Here is a 9,374-nt window from a genome sequence, read left to right as displayed (position 1 = left end):
TGTGATAGAGAAGGCTTTAGTGGTTCATTGAGAGCAATGCATTTTTAGAAGAATATGAATGAACAGAAAATACAGATTTGGCACAGGACAGAGGGAAGTCACTACTTACCATATATGAGCATGGAAGAAAGCACAAAAATGAGAGGGGCAAAAGAAAGTTTCCAGGATGGCACCCCAGTAGCAAACAAATATGAAAGTAAAAGACACATGACATCATTTACAAGGTAGCTTTTTTGTTTATGAATTTTATTTACAAATTGCTTTATTCCTCTGGACAGCTGTGTTAACTATCACAATAGATGACTGCACAAAGAATTAACTTTTTTCATTAATTCTTATTTGGTCCTATCTCGTGCAACAACAGACAACCAATCTATGTTGGAGAGACATATCACATTCATCAGTATCACATAGTGGGGACTTAAAGTCAAACTACCTTAAATCTAACTACACACACACACACACACACAAATATGTATGTATATACATATATATATTTATATATATATATATATATATATATATACATATATATATAGTCACTGAGTAGCAAGCTCCTGTGTGTGACACAGAGTTTATCAGCTGTACCATTTGCCTCTTTATTTTGCTGAGTTTGGGAACATACTAATACAAACAATAGCTCTGTGCTTTTTCCTTGGACCAAAAGCCTTGCTGTGCTGGGAGAGCTATCTTCTGTGGACAGTGATGGAAGACACCTCCCTCCCCCTACCTGAGATTGATGTGAATAGTTTTATAATGCAGGGTCCCATGGTCATAGCTCATCCTTAAGCTGCCTAATACTGGTAAAAATATTAACTAATATTGTTGGCACACTATGTGGCTTGTGGAATCTGGTGTAAGAGAAAACAAACTTTAGGTGTGGTGATATTGAAATGTTCCCTGAGGTGTTCAGTTCCTGGATGGCAGGGTCTGTGATAAGATTTGGCAGATTCTTAGGGCAGTCATCACCTCCCATTACCTGGGACTTTATATCTGAAGAGGTAATCAGTCCTGAAAAATTGAGGCATCACCTGATAGAAGGGTACCTTGTCTATCCCAACCAAAACCAGCAACTTTTCTCCCTGTACTGCGGCCTGCGCTGTGCCTATCGAGCCACAGTTCAGTAGTCTCAGAGGACTGTACTTGAATTAGGAATCGGAGCTGCATTTGAGGACGCTAGCTGAGATAGGTATTCAAACAATGACAGTAATTGCCCCAGTAGTGGTAAAGAAGAAATAGATAAGGCAAGCTACAGGAGGTCCACATCATCCATTAGAAATGGAGAAGAAGCAGGAGAATCTGAATAGGAGAGGTCAGAGTTGGTCCTTCAACAAATAAATTGAAAGGAGTGAGACAAATCAAACAGGACACCAACCCTAACCTCATTACAAATTTGAGATTTGTGAAAAGATTACAGCCTCTAATCAGGTGAGTGGACTTCTGCCTGGCTGCTTCAGTGCTGGTTAATGGCACTGACAATCAGCAATTGGAAGGTCATGAAGCCAAACAGCTAGGATCTCTCGCTAGAAATCAAAATAGGAATTGAAATAAAGAGAAGTAATTTGTAGATTTTGGAGACATGCCCTCTAATGCGTTAGGGCAGGATATCCATTTAGGGAAGATCATGTGAACTTCCTAGGCAAGTGGACCATTGCACATTAAGGTAAACACTGGTTGAGTGTATTAGCAGTGCTGAAAGTCATGTACAGCAGACAAAAAAGTGATAACAGCCCTAAACATGCAGAGGATGTCTATTGCTCAATGGCCATGTGGAGGAAGGTGATTCAAAATGCCCCTGCAGCTTGGTAGCAAACATATTACCCAGAAATAGGTACACCAGATATAAAGGTGGCATCCTCCTGGCTCTGAAACACAGAAGAAACTCTGTGTACTTCCACATTCCTATGGGCCAGCACCTCAGCTCTCAGGGGCAGTCCAAGAGATTGGTCCTCTCCTGCCCAGTCAGAGGGAAAAGAAGACCCAGGCCAAGGTCATGTGCACACTTTGATTCTTTCTGTGTGACTGGGGGAAGACATGAGGAAGTGGTATGGTAAACTCACCTTTAAGCTGGAAGCCCATGTACTGAACTCAGAGGGAAGAGAGCTGTTAAGGGGTCACCCAAGAAGGCTGTCAGTGTAGCTGCCACAGAAACACAAGAACATAATCAATCAATGATCTCCCAGACAAAGAACCAAAATCATCTCCTTTGATCCCAGTGAGGGGACATCTGGGCTGGCATTAAAAAGATCAGACATGAATACTTTGACCAGGAGTAGGAATAGACGGTGCCTGCCTTTGGCCAGGAGGAGGAAAGGGATGACTGGGCATACTGGACTGTGTGGATTTGATGGCTTGGCATGTGAGATCTACAAAAGTATACAGCTTTAGTAGATATTGGTACACAAGGCACACTGATGCCATCAAGACACAACGGTGGAGAATCTTTCTGGAACTCTGGAGGCACAGGGAGATGCCAAGAGTTGTCTGTATTAGAGGCTCAGGTGAGTTTTAACAAGAGACAAGAGGGAAAAGTGACTGGCCCAGAGGCCCATTGTATCCTTGGAAGTACCTCAGGACCTGTCCTGTACTTCACGGATCCAAATGGGTATCAATGAGCTTTTGGTGGAGCTATTTGAATACAGAGAAGATCAAACAGTTATCCACTCTACCTGGCCTCTCCAGAATGAGTTCTCTTCTTGTGGGACTGCTGCAAATTGACAACTGGCAAGTGCTAATTGTTACCAGGACAGTGCCCCAACAGCAACAGTGCACCAACCAAAACTCAGTATCTCACATACATGAACTAATTCATTGACTGGAGAGCCAAGGAGTGAGCAGGTGATCACCCACTCACCCTTTAACAGCCCCATACGGCCAGTGCAAAGGTCCAATGGAGAATGGAGGCTGACAGATTACTGTGGCCTGAATGGGGTCATGCAACCTCTGCGTACTGGTTTGACAGACATGAAGGAACTTCAATATAAGCTGGAGTCCAAGGCAGCAAAGTGTTATGTGACAACTGACATTGCCAGTACATTTTTCTTGATCCTTCTGGCAGCAGAGTTCAGGCCACAGTTTGCTTTCATTTAGAGGGGCGTTCAGTACACCCGGAACAAATTGCCCCAGGGGTGGAAACACAGCCCCACAGTCTGCCATGGACTGATCCAGGCTGCAAAGGAACAGGACGAAATTTCTTCTGAAAGCTAGTTTAGCCACTAAAGAAAGTAAGGCAAAGAGACCTGCATGGGAGATTTATTTCTTGGAAGTAAAACAGTAGCATGGACCATCATCATGTACATATGGTTGCAATCAACAAAATAGAAATGCGTCTCCTCTAGCTAACAAGAAGGAAACAAGCTTTTTTAGGCCTTGAGTTGTTCTAGAGAATGCATATTCCAGATTATAGTCAGCTTGTCACCTCTACTGAATGACCTAGAAGAAGACCCACTTCAAGTGGGACCTTGAGCAACAGCAGGCCTTTAAGCAGACCAGACAGGAAACAGCTTGTGTGGTACTGCTTGGGCCTGTTCAGGCAGGACCGGATGTGAAAAATACACTCTGCGCCACAGCTGGGAAGTAGGAGCTCATGTGGAACCTCTAGTAAAGGACGTCAGGAGAAACTTGAGGTCAACTGCCGCTGGTGGGTTTTTTGGGGTCCCTTTGGGATCCCTAAGACTGCTTCTGCAGTCCTCAGTGATGGAGCAAGTTCCCGAGCCTTGCCCAGATAGAATTTCGGCTCATGGCGAGCTCTCAGACCAGCAGGGTGAAGAGACCGGAATGTGTAGAAAGACACAAATCCATGGTTTATTCTATGAAGGCATCCAATCTAGCATATACAACGGTTAGGGTTTTACAGGGGTTTTTATATCTTTTGAGGGTTTTGCAGTTTGCACCAATTACCAAGGGAATTCTACATTCTAACCAATCCCCAAGAGATTTTACATTCAAAGCTAGCCTAAGGATACTGAAAGAAAATGAGCCACTAATATTAAAGATAGATAAGAGGGTCTACTAAGGGGGGGAGCTGGATTCCTTTTTGTATTCGTCATTTAACAAGCCATTTCTTACCTTTAAGCTATGGTTTTCCAAGGGGCTTGTTCTGAGGATGCAGAAGGACTTTATGAATATTTTCTGCTCCCTCCACAGTCAACCATTAGGGTTTCGGAGCTGCACTGATTGAGGATCAGAAGCCCACTAAAATCCAACAGAAAAAGAGATATTAGCCGCCTATGAGAGGGTTCAAGCTGTCTCAGAAGTTGTAGAGACAGAAGCATGTCTCCTCTTGGTACCACAATAGCTGGTACTAGACTGGATTTTCAAAAGCAACTTCCCCATCATGCAACCCATGCTAGATGGAGTAAATAAATAAGATTGATTACACAACAAGCCTGGATGGGGAAACCAAATTGCTCAGGAGTCCTGGAAGAGATGGACTGGCTAGAAGCCAGAGATTCTGCAGCATTGCCTGAGAAGGTGGCAAGAGCCCAAGAAGCACCCCCAAACAATGAGTTATCAGGGAATGAAAGAGGCTATGCTCTAGTTACTGATGGATCCTGACATGTAGAAAATAAACCTGTTTTTCCTATCTTTGCTTCTGCACATGCAAACTTTCACTTTTTCTTTACTAATCTCTTTAGTAAAGAAATTTTAGAACTTCACCTTTCTTTACTTATCTCAACCTCCAAGACATTTTCCATGTTATTTTCTCTCCCCTGTCCAGATGGGAAGGGAAATGATAGAGCCACTTGGTGGGCACATGGCATCCAGCCGAGGTCACCCCACCATACCCACCTAAATGACTCTATGGTTCTCTGATTTTATCAAAAAGCTCAAGTACCTGTCAAACTAAACATCTTTTTTTGAGGAAGCTGGTTAGCGACCCAGAAAAAGGAAATCCTTGGGCCTTTACAACCTTACAACTGTACTTCCAATCCTCACAAGCTCTTCATGCACCTTGCACTGTTGGTCCAGTGTTGATTTTTGTTCTGGAATAATTTTTGTTCCTGACTGGATTCTTTCTCTATATCCTGGCAGGCCATTATATGTTGCTTATCTGGACAGGTTTCAGCTTCTACAGACAGTGATGGCTTTCATATCTTCCAGCTTGCTTTGGTCACAGGGCCTCCCCTTACAGAACTAAGCAACAGTTCATAGTATGTTAAGTGGGAGTTTGAAGCTTGTGGACTAAGGCTTCAGCAACTTCAACTACTCATGCAATACTATGCAGACAAAATGACTCATTTAAAAGAATTCATTTAGCTAAAATTATGTTTCAATAAAATTTCTACATACATATCATGTTAGAAAACTACTTGTGCAAGCTCTTTATTTCCTTGAAGGCTACATTTATTACACTAACACCAATGATTTATACTTCTTTATATACATGTAACATAGAAAATGCACAACAGATCAATACACAATAAAATAAAAATTCTCAGAATCACAGAAATATTTAGGTTGAAAAAGATCTCCAAGGCCAGTTACCAACTTGTCAACCAGACCATAGCACTAATGGTTATTTAGTAATTTCTTGAACCTCTGCCAGGGATGGTGACTCCACCATGGATAGCCCATCCTAATGTTTAACAACACTTTTCATGAAGAAATTCTTCCTGATGTCCAAACTGAAACCCCCTTGGAGCATCTTGAGGCCATTTCCTCATGTCCTGTCAATGGTGGCCGATGAGAAGAAGCCAGCCCCCACCTGGCTACAACCTCCTTTCACATGATTACAGGGGGTGATCAGGTCTCTCCTGAGCCTTCTTTTCTCCAGGCTAAACAACCCCAACTGACCCAGCCACTCCTCCTATGACTCACTCTAGACACTTCATCAGCCTCTTTGCCCTTCTCTGAATACTCTCCAGCCTCTCAATGTCTTCCTTGTAGTGATGGACCCAGAAATGGGCACAGAACTTCAGGCATGGTCTCACCACTGAATTCATCTAGTTCCACTAAGTAGAATAAATGTATAAACTAACAAAGGGCTAAATTCAGTACATATTTGTAAGAAATTCAGAGGTTACTAGTTTTTTTAATCGTCTTATCTTTGCTTGCGCAATTTCTTACTTATGGCATGTATGGAGTTTTAAATAATTTTGTATCATTAAGATAAGAGGACATTTTATATGACTCTTAAAGTCCTCTTTATTTGTGTAGCTAAGTCTATTTTTTTGGTCCCAGGCAAGACTGTCTTGTTTAAAGTAAGTGACAAGTTTGTTGCTTGTCATGGAGTAGTAAAGATCTATGCTTTTTCCTCTGTGCAAAACAGTTCCCATAGCACATTTTGCAGGTTTTCATTTAAAACAGCAATAGTAATTTTGTTTGTCTCTTTGGAATTTATTAATATTAATTTTTTTCTCCTTGTTCAATAAACAGAATAATCTGAAGCAATTGGAATATATTAATATTAATAAACTGTCAACCTGTAGACATTCTGAGGTAACATTCTGTGAATAAATCATAGATGAAATAACCTCTTGTGAATAAATCATAAATACAGATATGCACACATTTGCACATACCTAGGATTTATTATATACATAAATATATGTTTGCATCAGATGTATACACTAAATGCATTGATTTAAAAAAATTATTCTTGTCAAAAAAATATGATGGAAGAAATAAGTAATTCTGCCATCTGCTCCTTCTTTTGTTCTTTCTAAATTATGTGACTAGTTACATTTTAGTCAAAGTACCAAAAAATCCCAAGAACTAAAATAATTAATTTCTGATGTAAGATTATTAGCATCTCTGTTACTGCACCAAATACTAGAATTCACTAGCAATTTTTAAAAATGTTTTAGAAGTTTTTAACTTCTAGAGGTGCTTCAGAGAAACCAGTTCAAAGGCTAAGTCCATAGTGCTTCATGACATCAATTGCAGAGATGTGACAAATTATCTAATGCCAAGAGTCCTTTTTCTTGATTTAAACTAGGCTTTTATAGACAGCAGTTTGATGCACAAAGGATATTCTTACTTCATTTTTGAATAATTAGATTGAGTGTGCATTGTGCTTAGTAGCCTTGGCCAAACAACAGGGCTTCCTGACCTGTCTGAATGCATTCACATCTGTCTGCCTGTAAGATGTTTCCAATTCCATTTCAGATGCTGCTGCCTATAAACAAGAACATGGGTACATTTCAAACTACCTACATCTTCCATCTGCCACTCCTTTGAACATGTCCTCACCAGATGTCTGTACCAAAACAGATGGGATACACTGTGGTGTGACTGGACTATACAACCTATAGACAGGCTGGATCCACACTGACTAGGATCAAGGTCCAATTTTTGTCCCCCAGAATTGCCTGTGAGTCTCTTCAAACCTGTCTCTGATCTTGATCCAAGGGTAAGAAACAAGCCTGAGTATGGATGAAGGCATGAATGCTCAGAATGGGGAGTAGGTATTTCTGTTGTGTGACCAACACTACACTGAGAAGAGCTGCCAGAAGTTCATTTCTTCTGCAAGGTATGAGACAACCTCATTCAACAGGAGTAAGGGTTACAGGATTTTTATCTTAATATCGAAACTGCATGTACCAGCTATTTATGTGTCAACTTCTTTTCATTGGCAATTGCAACTACAATTGGTTCAGCAGCTGCAAATGTAACCAGTAACTATAATTTGTCAGCAGAAAGTGACCTGACACATGAAATCCAAAGCAAAATGCTCATTAGCACTCAGTAAATATAGACCACTAAGATGAGTCTCCTTCTGGCACTTCGGACTGCATGACTCTAATTCAAGATGATCATGCTCTGCTAAAAAGCCTATAAATACTATAAAAAGATGCATACAAATAACAAAATAATAAAACAATATATATTGAACTTTAGAAATTGTTACATGTATTAAGAAATTTCATTCTTTACAATTGATTCTCTCCTTAAAAAAAAGCCCACATTATTTAGTTGTATTGAATTATACACAATGATATCCATTTTCCATTCTGGTTATAGTTTCTATGAAAAGGATAAATCTCATAATTAGTTCATTTTCTGTCTTCAGAAAGGTAGGACTTTGCTATCATCTGAAGAATCCACCTCTTTCCTTCACAAATACTTAAATATGTGCTGAAAATTCTTTAGCAAAAATAGACAGAGCTTCCACCTAATTTTCATATAAAGCCACTATAAATACTAAGACAAATTTTAAAATTATATTTCTATTAGCACTTTTCTTTTTTTGTTTCTCTTAAAGGTCAACACAATTACTGTGCATAGAGGTATCTGGAGTGCAATTTTGCTAACAACTGTACTGCCTTTTCCTCTTTCTGGTGTTCTTCAGCAGGCTCTCTGTCTCCGTCATCAGATGTTCACGCACCAAATCCAGACAGGAGGTGTTCTTGGCAGTTACATGATCCATATGTTAAGGCACGGAACATTTTTGTTAAGTGATGTCTACATACCAAGGATCCAGTTTTTGTCACTAATCACTAATTTTGCTGGTGTAAGAGGAAAACTAAGCAGCTGACTACATGTCCAGCATGGGGTCTGCTTCCTAGTTTTTGTCTCTGCTATCAGAGGACAAGGTTTTTTAATTTTCGGCCAGTTTATTTCTTTGTGCATTTTGCAAATAATGTCTTTCACTAGTTCTTAATGAGATCCATATGCAAGGCATTCAAAGGTTTATAGCCTTATGGCCACATGTGATTCAAAGCACACTAGCCAAAGAACCATTCACAGAACATTAATCAGAAATTAGAAATAAACTAAACTTCTTTTCTGCATAAACACAATGAATTAGTACTGGCTGCTATTCAGCAAATAGCAGGCTTATATTTCTCTTGACAGAGACTGCCTATCCATCTGGCCACATGGATGCCTGCTGCCTGATTAGTGCTTTGATAGTATTTTTGATTTGCTCACTGTAATAGAAAGTGTGCAGTCATGTCTCTCCATTTAAAGTGGTCTTCCCAAAACATGTCAGTATTCAGTAATTGCTGGCAATTTGGCTGTTACTGGCTTGTCTAGGCAGAGCATAGACAAAACTCTACATTTTGTTATCTTGTTATCTTGCAGATTTTGTTCCATTTTTATCAAGGCTTCAACTAATCTTATTTCATAAGAAGGCTATACAAGTAGCTGTTCTTTACTCATGTCAGAAACTAAAATAAAACAATTTTTTGTTTTTTAAAACTTATTCGAAAACTCAAATTTATGTGTTAAATATATATGAAAAAATTTCAATGGATGTAGGTATTGCAATGTTTAGAGCTCGAAGCAGAAAAGATCTAGGAAGAAAAACATTTTTCGTCATCTTAACTCTTTTCTAGTTTCCCTGAATGCTTCTTTTCAAGTAGGAGACATTTTACTTGACACAGTATCTTGAGTATATACTCATATTTCTTCTACACTGATGCAGGCAT

The 9,374-nt window shown here is 39.7% G+C and overlaps 1 pseudogene; it reads left to right on the top strand.

Annotated features, from left to right (window-relative positions):
• The first annotated feature begins 825 nt into the window (after positions 1-825).
• Positions 826-2,022, top strand: LOC148223706 (uncharacterized; annotated as a pseudogene).
• Positions 2,023-9,374: the final 7,352 nt, after the last annotated feature.

The sequence above is a fragment of the Sturnus vulgaris genome, chromosome 5, assembly GCF_052056855.1.
Source record: "Sturnus vulgaris isolate bStuVul1 chromosome 5, bStuVul1.hap1, whole genome shotgun sequence".
NCBI lineage: Eukaryota > Metazoa > Chordata > Aves > Passeriformes > Sturnidae > Sturnus > Sturnus vulgaris.
This window is presented reverse-complemented; position numbering and strand designations above follow the sequence as displayed.